This window comes from Phoxinus phoxinus (genome assembly GCF_949152265.1).
Source record: "Phoxinus phoxinus genome assembly, chromosome: 14".
Lineage (NCBI taxonomy): Eukaryota > Metazoa > Chordata > Actinopteri > Cypriniformes > Leuciscidae > Phoxinus > Phoxinus phoxinus.
In genome coordinates this window covers 18718042-18734708 of record NC_136889.1, presented here as the reverse complement: position 1 = coordinate 18734708, position 16667 = coordinate 18718042, and the positions used below count along the sequence as shown (strand labels likewise).

The following is a 16667-nucleotide window of genomic DNA, read 5'->3' as shown; positions in this document are numbered from 1 at the left end:
CGAGCAGAGAGATTCGCGCTCGCGCATTATATTAATGTACTTTCGCGCTACAATAATGCGCTCTCGACATTTGACAGGAAAATAACGCCATAGCCACTTAGCTTTAAAAAATCACGAGTGGGGTAATATTGAGACAGAGAGAGAGCAGCACACAAACATGCCAACTAATAAAAATAAAAGGATTGCAATGTAAAAGGTTATAATTGTGTACATAAAGATATGGTGGAATTCGGCTTGTACTGTATATAGTCTGCTTGTGCGCTTTAACTTTGCGCACGAGTTGATCGTTTACTCACTAGAGTAGCCGTCATGTAAATAGTGAATTTGCCATGCGTGCGAGCGCAACTGGCTTTTAAAGGGAATGGGAGATGAGACTCTTATTGGTTTATTGCATGTTACGCCCAAAACACACCCATTACACATTACAAGAGAATAGAGACAACCCTTTTAGACCATGCGCCGGGTGCACTGACCATTTTTCCCGTCGTATACTAGCAAAAGTGGATTTGGACACGCCCTAACTGCACTTGCTTTTGACCATGCGCTTAGATCATTAAAATAGGGCCCAATATTGTAACGTATTACTTTAAAAGGTAACTTTTTTGTAAAATTCACGTTTGGAACTAGATGAGGGCTTTCAAACGATGACAGTTGTTTAATTTTTTGTTTTTACATTCTTCTGTTTCGGTCATTAAAGCAGACATACTCACTTTTGTGGCTTTTCCGTTAGAGAGAGCTCCTCTCACCTGTCAGTGTGTTACCCGCTGACTGCACCGTATAGGTCCCCTGTCTGCAGGTCTGGACGAGTATCCTGAATGAATCAGACACTGATTCACCAATGTAAGCTGAACAGAAATGTGCATTCCCAGAATGTCTTTAAAAAACAGAACTTATGAGAGAATCATAATTAAACATTATCAGGCATTTCTCATGATTCACAACATTTTTCAGACTGAGAGAAGAAAGCAAAGATGGCTGGTTCCCTTTTTGTTCCTGAGCTTTAAATAACAGCTCTTTACAGAGAGGGTGTATGGCTGCAGAAAGAGACTCGGGGGTCGTGTTGCCTGGACAACGCCATTTGAGGAGCCGTCACACGTCATTTTGGAGTGATTTATACTCCTGCTGATTATCAGTTATGCTGTGTGGGTCGGAGGAAAGAAGCGAGGTTGAGTATTTCTCTTCTGTTGTCTGGATAAAGTGGTTCCCTGCTGTTTACCTGTTTGTGACAAACCTGGGCTAGTTATATAAGTTCATGTGAGCTCAATAAAGCTCCTTAAGCAGAGAAATACTGTAGACTGTTTTCACCTTTTTCTAAATAACTTCATAATTAAATTAAGGACAAGTAGTAGCCTCACACATTTTTGCCTTCTCTGCCATCTAACTCTTTGTTGTTTCTCACTGGCTGGTTTGTTGTTCTGAGTTTTTAGCCATCTGTCGAACGTTTTGCTCACCAATAGATTAATACTGAAGTCCTCTGAGGCCTTTTTACCATGCCGATAATCGCTTTGAGTCACAATTAGTAAGTAAACAATCAAAATCAAGTCTTTATTTTATTTTAGTTACGTACACACACACACACACACACACACACACACACACACACACACACACACACACACACACACACACACACACACACACACACACACACACACACACACACACACACACACACACACACACGCGGTTTATTTATAACTGATTATTTTAGCTCCTCCATCCATGCAGGGGCAAAATATAACACAAACATAATACAATACTTAACAGGGTCAGAATATTAAGTATTAAAAACATCTAAAAGAACCATGAAAATATGCATGTAAAATACATGATTCTGCAGACGTTCTCTTTACTTATGTAATGTGTTTAAGGCACTCTTTGAAGATGTTGTTCTCATTAAAGTTTGATGTGCTCCCTAGACTGAATTTACCAGAAGCATCCCAGGTCCTGAAAGTTTTGCTCAGATACAGGCTTCTAATATATTCTGAATTAAATAAATAAATAAGAGCAAAAACTTTAAACACAATATTCTGCTTGCTAGTAATTCACAGCATTTCACAGGATTCAAATATATGTATTTTTATGTGTTTCTCTTTCCCAGCCATTGCCGAAATGTGTAATAATTTATGAGACATAAAAAACTTAAATTTTTTTGTTTAAAAGCAGAGGCGCTGTTCTTTCTTTTGATACGTTTTATGTTCAGTTATTCGGATATTCATGCAAGAAAATATTCTGGGGCCCATGAAATTTTTCCCCGCGCTGGTGAGGAAAGAGTTAAAAAAAGTTTATAAAAAAATACATTATTGGATTACTGTTTTACAACAAAATACTATTTAGGTATTTATACTTCAAAATGTTATAAAATTGTATTAAAATGTTATTTATAAAATATTAAAACATTGATTTGCGAAAAACAAACAAAAAACGCTGTATTATGCTGCCAGGCCAGTAGTTGGCGATGTTACTTCGTAAAGAAACACTACGCGCCTACGTAAACACGTAATAGTGAAGTGAAGTCCGAGTAAATTTAGCCCATCCAAGTTAGTGCACTCACAGTGATGCACATGATGTCCTATTTTCACAAATTTGTGTTTTTGTATGTACTCCGACGGAGACAATAACGATATTATTTAAAAAAAACACTTGCATTTGAAACCTGTTTTCAAAAGTTTGTATTTTCAGACCCCCAAACCGCTAAAGTTGATTTTTTATTAAAAATAAAAAGTTTTCTGCTGTTAGTTGAAACCGGTGTCGTGTAAACGGCTCCTAATTCAATGTGTTAGTTACTAGCTGTTTCTGAGTGAAAATTGTTTCAAAGCCATTTTTCAGTGAAATTTTGAAATAGTGAGAGACTAAATGCCTTAGGAATTTAGGAACAAACTTTCAGACTGTATGTCACAAGCTTTTGTTGTTCCAGGGCAGTGTGCAGAACATATCGCATAATAAATCCCAGTTCTGTCAAGAGTTCTGGTTCACATCCTGCAGTTTGTCTGTTGTCTGTCATCAGTATGTCCAAATTTATATTTTACCAGTGTCCCATAATCAATGTTTATGGCACCTGAAAAGAATATCTGACGCATGAGATCAATTTATCAAACATTCTGACAGAAAGAGGTTTGTTGTGAGACTGAAAGGCATCTGGCAGTGCTGGTACTCCCACAGACCCTGTTCTTCAGGCTGCGCTGAGAGTGCTCTGCCAGACTCTCGTGGAACATTTGCACACGAAACAATCGGCAGCGGGAACGAAGAGGGAACTTTCTGAGTGACACTCATTTAAGCAGACCTTCTCAAAAAGTCCAGGGGCCTCATTTATACAACGTGCGTACACACAGATTTGATCTTTGACGTGGAAAATGCATTATAGTTGCCACGTCAGATTTCCCCTCGTGGCAGAGAGTTGCAGTACTGCAGGTATTTGGAAAACTAATAATGATTTTTTTCTAACAAGTTTCCAGAACACTCTTGTCGCCTGTCATTATTCAGATAAACAGACAGTACCGTCCTAACAACCCAGTCTCACGGCAGTTCGTGATATGGTCACGTAATTTAATCTATTGATTCGTGGCACGGGCACGTTTATTTCGTTATTTTCGTAATTCCAGCACGTTTTTTAAAACTAATGTATTTCAATGGGAAGCATCTTTCGTGATCAAAGCACGATTCTATCTGCCTATCGGGCTGCAGTAGAGAAGCTGTTTAATCAACATTTATTCACGAGATCTTATCATGGTTTATGTATTTATTTTAATTATATTATTTCGTTCTTATTGCCAGGGAAGCTGGATTGCTTTGCTGTTTATTGATATTTAAAAAAAATTGTTTATTAGTAGGAAATCGCGCTGAAGAAGTCTCATTCCGAACACCTCGCGATATTTGGCATCAGTTCACGTGTGCCAGGTTGGTAAGTAGTCGTAAATAAGCTGTCCTAATAATGTTTGTTATAATGTATTTTCTGTGTGTCGAAATTAATCAGATTAGCTCAAGTTCAGTCACTGCATTATATCTGTCATCTCAACGGAGGCTTTGCGTTTCATTGCTTTCTATGAAAATGGTTTCTATGGTGATTAAACACTGTCTGTCACGTGATGTGCTATACAGTAGGCCTAGAGTAGACCTTCAATCAGTTAATCATATTCATATCAGGTTTTAAAGTTGTACAATTAGTTCCAAAGTTGTATGTGTAGTAGAAGCACAGTAAAAACAACACCATGCTTTTACCACAGTAACATTAGTTTTACTGTGATAAGTGTAGTAAAAAGACAGTAATCACACAACTTACCATGCTTTTACCACACTATTGGTAGTTTTAATGTGGTACTTATTGTAAATGCACAGTAACCACAACACTAACCATGCTTTTACCTCAGTAACCTTAGTTTTACTGTGATGGGTAGTAAAGGACAGCAATCACAAAACTTACCATGCTTTTACCTCAGTATTGGTAGTTTTAAAGTGATAATTGTTGTAAATTATGCATATTAACCACAACACCTACCATGCTTTTAATGCTTAATAATATAACATCCAATATTTGTAAGGAAAATCAGTACTTTTTCCTTTAAATAATCCTATATATTATACATAATGATATTTTATTTTCTCTGTTTTCAGCTGAAAAGACCAAAAGGGCCTTTCGAACTCAGTCAGCCCATTATTGTTTGAGGACAAGTAAACGGAGGAGACGGACCGCTGCAAAGACAAATATTCGCAATGGTACGTATGTGTTGGTTTTAACCCTAAATCAAACATTTTATCAAGCATTTGTTGTTTCTTAAACCTGTTCTTACAAAACCCATAGCCCAATCAGTATGAACAGTCTCAAAGTCTTAATAATTCACAAGATTTAACAAGTTGTCAAATTCGTACGATACAAGTACATATTTGTATACTCGTACATAATCCTGCAGCTTTTACTCCTAGTGCTCATTGGCTACTGCCTCAATTCCTGTACATATTTATCGCGATATTTGTAAATCAGTTGCGCCCCTTCTTGGATAGTAGTCTGATGTCCCACACACTGTCAGAAAGTTTATATTAATTGCATTGTGTATTCATTCAAATTATTACAAATTGGTCCCTGTCTGTTGTGTTCATGTTCCAATGTCCAATGATACATGATGTCTCTCCACACCTCATAACCTACCTCTGTTTGCAAGAGTGGAAAAGCTAATCTGACTTGTCACATGACATTAGATACGCGATTATTTTGTCGTAATCAGATCAGTTACACTGCTGATAACTGTCCCGTTTGCATATAAATCATGTTATTTTTAAACGAGTTCATATGATTATTGCTTGCTATTAAAGACATACTTTTATTCATAGAAATGCCCGCATATCAGTGAACGTATAACATAAAAATGCTTTTAACATTTAATTATGCAACACTCTTTACAGAAATATATCCTACAGTTGTATAACTGACTGCTTGCATGTAATGTAATAAAATTACCTTCCTTTCTGTATTGCAGGATTACTTTGTCCCTTTTTTTAGATCTCTACAACATCAAACTCAACAGCTCTTTTAAGAGCCAACCCTCACAAGAGCTACTAGTGAGTCGCAGCGGATCTTGCCGAGATCAGCCCTTCCCAGGTAAAGTTTCTAGAACATTTCAATCAGTATTTACTCATCAAATGCTTTCTCCTGAATCGTAAGGTAAATTATAACTGTCTTAATTTATGTTTCAAGAACAATAGTAATTGCACGAGTAAGTAGATACTTTCTTGTTTTACAGCAGAGAAGGAAGACCAGTCCTTATATCAACACAAGCTAATCGAATAAGTCCTTTGTTTCGGGTGAGGAAGGAACATCTGGTGCCCAAAGAAGACAGAAAGGTGCGCAAATCCATTGGTATGTCTTGTATTGAAACAATGCTGTAATATGTAGTACATAATTTGATGTTGACAATTTTACATTGTACAGGTTATCACTTGGTTTTTGACCAAGTGAAGCTCTTGAAACAAGTGACAGAAGAGTATGTTGTCTTGAAAAAAATCAAGCATCACTTGCAAAGGCAAAAGAGACCATGCCTTTCTTAAAGATATTTTAAAATAGGTTGCTGTTGATATGGGTAAAACATTTTTTGTTCAGTACTTAGCTTATATAATGTGCTGAAATATTATATATATATATAATTACATTTTATATATATGTATAAAATAAATCAATGTGTATATTATATAATGTACTGACTGCTGCTTTGTAAATTTAAATCAGGAACGGGCAACTCTGGCCCTTTTGCGTTCTCCTTTTTGAGGTTGAGAGTTTACCTCCAACCCTAATTGAGAACATATGAAAGTCTTCAGCTTTACTTATAGACCATAGGCAGGAGGGTTTGAGGTTGGAGCTAAATCTGCAGGACAGTGGACGCTAAGGGCCAGAGTAGCCCATCACTGCTTAATATATCGCAGAACATAGGCCCCGTTTACACGAAGTGAAGACACCGATATTTCCCTGCGGTTTGGCCTCTCATTTACACGAAAACCCAGTTTTTATCACAGAAAATGATTATTTCTAAAAACTCCGGCCAAAGTGAAGATTTTGGAAAACTTTGTTTGCACGTTTGCATGTAAACTGAGAAAAACTGAGTTTTAGGCAGCGACGTCACAATATGAGACTATTTTCGGGATTTTGATTGGCTAACGTGGGCTTGAGCTTCTCGTTACACTGCCACCTACAGGTTTGGCATGCTCTGGACGGCATATACACGGGTTCGTGTGCACGATGTTATTTTTGAAAACGAAGAGGGGTGAAATGTCCGTTTATGAAAATAGCCATCCACGTGTAAACGTAGCCATAAGCTGACCTGACTGTCCATTAAACAACTTAATTTGTATTGTTTGTGTTTTTTGCTTTACTTTCAGACTAGGACTGGAGAACGCCTGACAAAGGGATGTTGAGACTTCTTCCTCTGGTTGAGAAAAGCTACACCACATCAGTGATCACATCTTCTGTTCTTCTGTTGTACTGTAGGGTACACCTGAACAAACTGTTTAGACGAGGAAGAACAACATGAACATGATCGAGACATGTACAGGGAAGAGCAAGAAACCAGTTTAGTGATAATGAATCATTATTTTCCAACACAATATCAAATCTGTTTTCTGTATAGGTGACTGAATGTGATTCTCTGGCACTCATTTTGTGGCTTCAGCAGCTGTGAATGGATTAATATGATGTTAATGTATTTTTGAAGACACATTTTTATTTATCTTGAATCTCATTGTCTTTATGCTACTTTATCAACTTTATGCTGTGTCCTCCAATAAAGTGTTGTGTAATAAAGTATGGTGAATATTGTTTATTGAAAGTGGTGTTTGGTACAGTAAATAAAAACAATATTTGAGAAATTTTAATTTATTATTTCTTTAGTTTAGTTTATAATTTAAAAACAACTACATATAATTAATTACCATGATTCTTTTTCTTAGGACATACACATTTAGATCTGGTTAATGATATTTGGGACAAAAGTTGCAACAAAACAATGCAACAAAAGTTGCACATACTTGCATGTATAAGCTGCAACTGCAATGTTTGCAGTGAAATAAAGGGAAGCTATGTGAATAACAAGAGGCTGCAGTGGCTATCTTGCTATAAACACTTCAAGCATAATTGAAGATGATCCATGTTGATCATTCTAGTACATCTACTAGCCTACTGCATTTAAAATGAAAGCATAGACGTTACTGATGTCAGGCATATAAGCAGCAATCAGAGGGGGTGAAAAGGAAATGTTGGCACTGTTTTGTTTTGTTTGTTTTACTGAATGGTGCATTATCCCTGTGTAATAGTGTGTGAAGATATGTGTAGATTGTACTGCACTTCCACCCCCAAGGGCCCAGCGGCCCCCAGAAGAGCAAAAAACTGCACATTTCAAATGGCTGTAACTCACAGTCCGGTTAGTGTATCAAAGAGAAAATCGGCAGGACAACTGCTTATGCCATGTTTACTAAATAATGTTGGGCCCAGTTTTCTGACATATACGGAAAGCTGGCATAAAGGTTATTTTTAAAGTGCTCACAGTAAATTATCAAATTTCAGCCTGTCCCTCATATATGTCATAAAGGTTTGCACAATGAACAAATTTAGATATCCAGTTGTCCATTAAAGATATTATGTATTTAACATTTATTGTTTCATTACTAAACGTTTTAAACTACATTACCCACATATCTCTGTCATGCTATCAATGGAACAGGAAACATTGTCCTGTAGTTCATTGAAATGTACAGCCATGCTTAGGGTTAGGGTGGGGATCTCAGTAAAGGAGCAATTTCTCACAAAACAGAGACACTTTATCATTAACTTTATGTATAACTAACGCAATAATAACACCAAAACATACTTTGTAACATGAAGCGCCGTTTTATATGGGTTAAACGATAGTCCAATCACAGCGAGTTCTGCGATAAAGTCACAGCCAATAACAATCCAGCTGTACAGATGCGTCACACTTACTTGCCCATTTATGGTAAATGATGACAGATCTCTTCTGGTTCCGGCTACAGGGATAGATACCTTAAATATTTCATATTTAAACCCAAACAATATTTGGGCTGTAATGTATTAATTCTAATTAAATTATAAAACTCACATTTAAAAACAAAAGACTCCTTTGTGTGGTTACCATCCAAAAACGAGATCACATGATCAATGACACAAATGTTTTTATTTGATTAGACATTAGTACATAGACATTAATAAATACATTTGAAAGATAAACTTTTTTCTAAGCAATGGCCTACAGCAGGGGTAGTTTTGCAGTATTTTAATTAAAGATAATTACATATACTAAAGTGCTTCTAACATTTACAGTGTAGGCCTATGTATAGTATATCAAAGGTATATCAATTATATTCAAATAAATGTAACAAAATCACAATGAATGCACACAATTTTGAAAGCATATTCCAATATTTAATGTCAAACTGTTTAAAGACAAATGTAGTGCCAAACCTACTGCACAACAGTATAAAAATAAGTTAATTATATAAACAAAAACAGGTATAAGATACAGGGGCAATCTATCTATTATATAGACATATACAGTAACGTTAAAACAAATCGCTATGATGAAGTTATATTTTTACAAACCAAGAGATGAGATTCAACTTTGTTATGTGAAAATATATTTGTTTCTTCGCTTTAAAGAACAAATAGGCAAAAACGTAAGCACAACGTTTTACATTCTCACCTTTAATTCTATATCCTTGTGATCATTAATCACTTTTATTGTCACTAAATGAAAGGCAACTTAAAATAGTTAATGATTATAAACGTCAGTAAGAAAATGCTTCAATAAAATACATTCACGGGTATATTACATTTACATTAACCAGGTAGTGATGTAATGATGATACCATAGATGTAGTTATGGTGGACATTTACTATAGTGACCACTGTAATAAAAGGTTTAATGAAGCTAAATGTAAGACATTAAGTCCATCTAAATGTAAAGGTAACAAACTCAGAATAATGTCCATTATGTCAAGTGTCTCATTTCTGTAATATTCTTTCAGCACCAATAAGATTTCCATAAATATGGATTGTTTTCTAAAGGTTTTCCTGAACACTCTCACTATCTTCAATTGTTCGGACAAACACCTGCTATACACTTGCAGAAATATACATGTGTCTATTGCATCATGAAGTCACTGCATGACTAGAACTAATGGATGGCAATGAATATGTCCTTTAGGAAAACACCTGATGATCACTGACACTTCTTTGATAAAGGCATTAGGCAGACATCAAGCACAGTTTATGAAGCTGAAAAGAGAAAACAAAATGCTTTAACAATATGGAAAAAAGATAAATCACTATTTTCAATATTGGTTCTGCATATATCAAAGAGATCCTGAGGAGGAGTGGGACTTCACATGAAGACTTTCAGAAACTGTGACAGAGCAAAGGGTGCACCTCGCTGGACACATCCGACGCATGCCCAAACAACACCACCCAAAGACAGTGATGAAGTGGACACCACCAGGAGGATGCAGGAGACCGGGAAGACCAAGGAAGTCATGGAGACAGATGTTTCACGAAGACCTGAACAATGTCAGTGTCCCATGGGAAGATGCGGAGAACTTGGCCACGGATCGAATACGTTGGAGGACACTTGTTGCCCAATGTGCCCAGCACAGGACTTGATGATGATGTTGGGAGTTTATCCATAACTGTGGGATATATTTCTGTAAAGAGTGTTGCATAATTAAATGTTAAAAGCATTTTTATGTTATACGTTCACTGATATGTGGGCATTTCTATGAATAAAAGTATGTCTTTAATAGCAAGCAATAATCATATGAACTCGTTTAAAAATAACATGATTTATATGCAATTGGGACAGTTATCAGCAGTGTAACTGATCTGATTACGACAAAATAATCGCGTATCTGATGTCATGTGACAAGTCAGATTAGCTTTTCCACTCTTGCAAACAGAGGTAGGTTATGAGGTTTGGAGAGACATCATGTATCATTGGACATTGGAACATGAACACAACAGACAGGGACTAATTTGTAATAATTTGAATGAATACACAATGCAATTAATATAAACTTTCTGACAGTGTGTGGGACATCAGACTACTATCCAAGAAGGGGCGCAACTGATTTACAAATATCGCGATAAATATGTACAGGAATTGAGGCAGTAGCCAATGAGCACTAGGAGTAAAAGCTGCAGGATTATGTACGAGTATACAAATATGTACTAGTATCGTACGAATTTGACAACTTGTTAAATCTTGTGAATTATTAAGACTTTGAGACTGTTCATACTGATTGGGCTATGGGTTTTGTAAGAACAGGTTTAAGAAACAACAAATGCTTGATAAAATGTTTGATTTAGGGTTAAAACCAACACATACGTACCATTGCGAATATTTGTCTTTGCAGCGGTCCGTCTCCTCCGTTTACTTGTCCTCAAACAATAATGGGCTGACTGAGTTCGAAAGGCCCTTTTGGTCTTTTCAGCTGAAAACAGAGAAAATAAAATATCATTATGTATAATATATAGGATTATTTAAAGGAAAAAGTACTGATTTTCCTTACAAATATTGGATGTTATATTATTAAGCATTAAAAGCATGGTAGGTGTTGTGGTTAATATGCATAATTTACAACAATTATCACTTTAAAACTACCAATACTGAGGTAAAAGCATGGTAAGTTTTGTGATTGCTGTCCTTTACTACCCATCACAGTAAAACTAAGGTTACTGAGGTAAAAGCATGGTTAGTGTTGTGGTTACTGTGCATTTACAATAAGTACCACATTAAAACTACCAATAGTGTGGTAAAAGCATGGTAAGTTGTGTGATTACTGTCTTTTTACTACACTTATCACAGTAAAACTAATGTTACTGTGGTAAAAGCATGGTGTTGTTTTTACTGTGCTTCTACTACACATACAACTTTGGAACTAATTGTACAACTTTAAAACCTGATATGAATATGATTAACTGATTGAAGGTCTACTCTAGGCCTACTGTATAGCACATCACGTGACAGACAGTGTTTAATCACCATAGAAACCATTTTCATAGAAAGCAATGAAACGCAAAGCCTCCGTTGAGATGACAGATATAATGCAGTGACTGAACTTGAGCTAATCTGATTAATTTCGACACACAGAAAATACATTATAACAAACATTATTAGGACAGCTTATTTACGACTACTTACCAACCTGGCACACGTGAACTGATGCCAAATGTCGCGAGGTGTTCGGAATGAGACTTCTTCAGCGCGATTTCCTACTAATAAACTATTTTTTTTAAATATCAATAAACAGCAAAGCAATCCAGCTTCCCTGGCAATAAGAACGAAATAATATAATTAAAATAAATACATAAACCATGATAAGATCTCGTGAATAAATGTTGATTAAACAGCTTCTCTACTGCAGCCCGATAGGCAGATAGAATCGTGCTTTGATCACGAAAGATGCTTCCCATTGAAATACATTAGTTTTAAAAAACGTGCTGGAATTACGAAAATAACGAAATAAACGTGCCCGTGCCACGAATCAATAGATTAAATTACGTGACCATATCACGAACTGCCGTGAGACTGGGTTGGTCCTAAACTCACGCCATTGGTTAGCTCTCCGCATCACAAGTACAATTCTGTACCAGCTGAGCTACCGAGCAAGCTTAGTACATCAGTAAATCCAAACATATAGAGCTGGTTAAGTGATGCAAACTACAAAATATAGTCGTTTACAAATCATGCACTATGGTAAAAAGTGTTTTGAGGTCATAACATAATTATGCAAAGAGCCACATGAAAACAAGTCTTTATTAATCCATAATCTGCCCCTGTAATCATAATTGTGTGTGAAAAGGATTAAAAGCGCTTTACTGCCTCTAGTGTTCATTTCTGTTGGAAACTGCAGTGATATGTACATATGTATTTTGCGTTTTGCAATGTTGCATGTTGCCACAGACCGTTTTTCCAATGACCCTGTGTTGCTTTTATATTTTATTAAGGGTGACACATGGATCATATTTGAGGGTCTATGACATATTTTTTTGTTTAAAAAACATATGCTTTAAAACACGTATGGCCTAGACACTAAGATTGAAAGTGTTTCAAAATGTTTCAATAAGAAATCTATATTTTTGTCCTATTGTTTTTCTGATGGAGGGGGTGCATGGTGCATAACCACTTTGCCTCCCTCAGGAATCACATCTTTTAAAGATCGTGCATCCTTGTTCCTCAAACACATGCTTTGCTTCTTACTTCAGTGAGAAACTCCACAGTCAGAATTACATAATCTTTCATGTTAGTCCTGACCCACATAAACAAGCCCTCAAAATGTCCTTCAAGCATATTCTATGCTCTACGAGTTCTCCAAACAGCTCATACAAAGAAACCGTTCCCTCGCTCTTCAGAGTAACACTTTTCTTTGTAGGATTACTGTTCCGTCATCCTTCCATCCACTATCGGAGCATCGCTTGCTCTCTCTCTTGTGGGTTAATCTGTTTGCTCTGTGTCTTGGGAAAGATTCTCTGTGTCTTGGAGAGCTGGGAGCCGAGCAGGGTCTGGTGTGGAGGTGATAACTCTAAAAGGATTAAATTCACAGAGAGAGAGAGAAGAAAGAGAGACAACAAGAGAGTGGGAGAGTCAGAAGAGAGTTGTGAGATCTGGCCTGAGAGAATAAAACTGGCAGTGTTGGAGTAAGTCAAGGACAGTCTGGCTAGTTACTGGGCTGCTCAAATTTACACAAACACCATATTATCAGAGTTAATTACATCTTTCTTTGTGCCAGGGCTCACGTTCCCTCTCGTTATCATGGAAAAACCCCATTTAAACCAGTCTGGTTTGTGTAGTGCTTCTTTTCATTGGCGTATACAACAGTGAAGACATTAGCATCTTTTTCTGACTGCTATTACTTTTTGCACACAATCAAGCATCCATAACAACAATGGCACGGCTAAGGCTTGTTTGAGGCACTAAGTAGCATGTTAACTAGTTCTGAGTTATGTTCGTGAAATAATCATACTTATTACTTTTGGTCCTCTTTTTCTATTTAATAATAAAAAGGAAGAATGATGTGGTGGGATCTTGATATTCCTTGTTTGATCTTTTTTGTCTTTTGACATTTTCAGGCTTTTTTCCCCCCTGTTTTTCTTCTTCTTCAATTGTTATTTGGATAATCATTGACTGCAGGTCTTTGATGTTTTTTAATCTTTGAATACATTTTTTCATAGTTTTCTGTACAACTGCTCATGGTTGGTGGCCACTTAAGAAGTCTCTTTCTTAGTGGGAGGTTCTTGGCCAGAATAAGCTGCAATGAGGACTAGACCTCAAGCTGCACATCAAAAGTCTGGCTGTGAGATGAAGGTCAACCTCTCTCAGACTGGGTGGTTAAAAGTGCCATGAACAGTGCTTCTTTGAAAGGTGATTCATTGAGTGTATAGATCCAGCCATCCAGGGCCTAAAATTAACACTCACCAAGGGCCAAACGCGAGTAAAAGGTAAATGAAATGGTGTCAATCGCCAGTTGGCCGCTAAAATTTGTATGAATTCTAATGCAATGTTGTGAGAACATGACATCAAATGTCACATCCGAAGCGTACACCCGGAAAGCCTTTCACGTCTTCATGCGCTTGAATAGACAAATCCATAAATTGACAAAAATGCCCGTCTCAGCGAAGCCGGTTATGCTTGTAAACGTAAACAGTAAGACATGTGTAACAGTATCAGTATATTGGATCCACACATTAGTCTTAAAATGACAGCATCCTAATAATCCTGCTGCTGTCTGTGTTTTTAATGTTAATCAAACTACAAAAGACAAAGAAAAAAATCACTCACTGCTCTTGACTGAATAACTTTTGCAACTCCAATAAGGATTAAACAGTGAAGGCAATCCAGAGTCATTTTACATTTGATTACTTTAATGTCTCTACCTGAAAACTGTTAGCCTACTTGTCTTCTGTTTTTAATTTCAGTGTAAATTGTAACTGTAATTACATTTTAAGTACAATCGACTTGGGTTTTTAAGTCATTTCCATTTAAATTACATTAACTGACTTATAAAAAAATAGTTGAATCTTGTATAACTTTCAAAAGTTGAAAAGTGCTTAATCATAACTTATTAAAACAAAGTTGAAAATTGCTTAATCATTAAATGCTTTATGGTGCAGTTAGGCTATTCTTTTCGATGTGGTATCGAAATTGGAATAGATATATATATATATTTTTTTTTACCGGTATCTTAAAGTTTTGGTGTTATTACTGTCAGGTAATTATTTCATGGCCGGTACATTTTCTTAAGTCACCGGCCAGTTGTGGTAAAAAAAAGTTAGTTTTAGGCCCTGTATAGATCTGATGACTTATTCCATTATTTCTGTTTCTTGAGAGTCAGGTCTTCTGTACATGTACGAGTACAAGAAAAATACAGTACAAACGAATAATCCCAGCTCTGACCTCAGGTCCTTTTTTCCAACAGACTGGAGCCCTTTTAGTTCTGCCTACTAATTAACTAAATAAATACCCTGGATGCATCTCATTTGGACGGATTAGCACTGTAATTAAGGCGATTTGGAACAGAAAATTAGGCTTTGCCTGTTCAGTCTGAGTTGCATATCTATGCCAATTTCCTAAAATAAGAGCACTGCTTTTCTTTGATGCGTGACTTAATTCAGTAGCGTGAATGACTGGCGGTGTATTACCTTTGTGATACGATGTGCAGCTTTATGGAAGGTATATTTTTACTCTATTATGGGGAAATAATGGTTATGTGATGTTGATTGAAGTATAGAAACTGAATGGTCAGTGTGAGTGTTCCTTGCAGTTACATGTGCATTTTAATGTTCTTATGATTTTGTTTTGGTTGCCTTGACGTCATCACTTCCCTAATTTTAGAGTGTGGTTGGTATGTTGTTGCTTGGTTACCAAGTCCTATGCTCAAGCTTCCTGTCGCCTGAAGAAACTTGAGGCGTTGGGAGAAAAATAAGGAGGCAAAACACAATAGAGAGACACACAGAGGCACAAAGGTATAGAAAAAGAAAGCACTTAACGTATGACAATCTCCTTAAACAAAAGACAGACTAGTGCTTTTAAAGCGTTATACTGTCATTCTTATTGAAATCATTGGGCTGCCCCTGTCTCTGTCATTGTCATCTCTTCCTCTCTGAAACTGTTTTTTTAATTACTGTCTTCAACCATGTAAAAGCCCATAAATGCTGAATACAAATAGAGGCCCGTGTAATTAAACGGCTGATTAGTTGTATCTAAGGGAAACTGTGAGGCAGGGCTCAATTCAACTGCCACAAGTTATCAAACCGAACTCGCATGCACTTACAAGCACACACCCACACTAATACTTACATTAAAATTGATTAATACACACACACACACACACACACACACACACACACGCACACACGCACACGCACACACACACACACAGACAAATATATTTCATATTCAGTGGCTTTGCAAAAGTAATTGGTGAAATGTATGCGCAAAGAAAGAGAAAGGGAATAAAGAACACAAGGTTTTACCATTTCCTCTGCCAGGACGGCAGCAGCCGTTTGCCCGTTTTGTCTGCTTTGCGGCAGGATAATTACAGTCATCATGCCTCCATCTCTCTGTGGAAAGGATGCAGGGAAAAATAGCAATTATATAACAGCTTTAGTAAGGGCCATTGGACTGCAACCCCGAGAGACGATTTTGCTGTAAAAAGTAACGGCGGAAGCCATCCCTGGATCATTATCAGTCACGGGTCAGCATGTTGTGGGCTGGAAGCCCCCCATTTTGTGTGTGGGAGTTGATTCCTTATTTGACCCCTTTATCTGTGTTTTGACATTGGGATTATTTCTAAATTATTTCTTCTGTATATGTGTGATTGTTAAGCGCAGACCATTACAAATATATTTAGTTTTCTTGCCTAATGTACCTTGTCTGAATCTTTTCTTTTGTTTTCCTCGCTTGGAAGCCTTGGGTGCGCCTGGGCTTCATCAGAGATCACAAATGGAAAAGCGCTCGTGCTGCTAAATAAAAGCCAAGTGATTTCCAGTCAAGTGAGCTCTTGATTGTGAGACGATTCGTGTCAGTCTTTTGCACTTTCCCCTAGACTTCTTGAAGGGTATAAAGAAATCAATGAGCATTTTAGCTGTATCTGCAACTGAATCACTTGTGCTCTTTGTG

The 16667-nt window shown here is 36.8% G+C and overlaps 1 long non-coding RNA gene across 1 annotated transcript; it reads left to right on the top strand.

Moving 5' to 3' along the window:
* Positions 1-4521: 4521 nt before the first annotated feature.
* On the top strand, positions 4522-6066 carry LOC307010458. The gene is made up of 3 exons (XR_013800197.1): positions 4522-4713; positions 5472-5593; positions 5736-6066. It is a non-coding gene; the product is annotated as an uncharacterized lncRNA (long non-coding RNA).
* The last annotated feature ends 10601 nt before the right edge of the window (positions 6067-16667 follow it).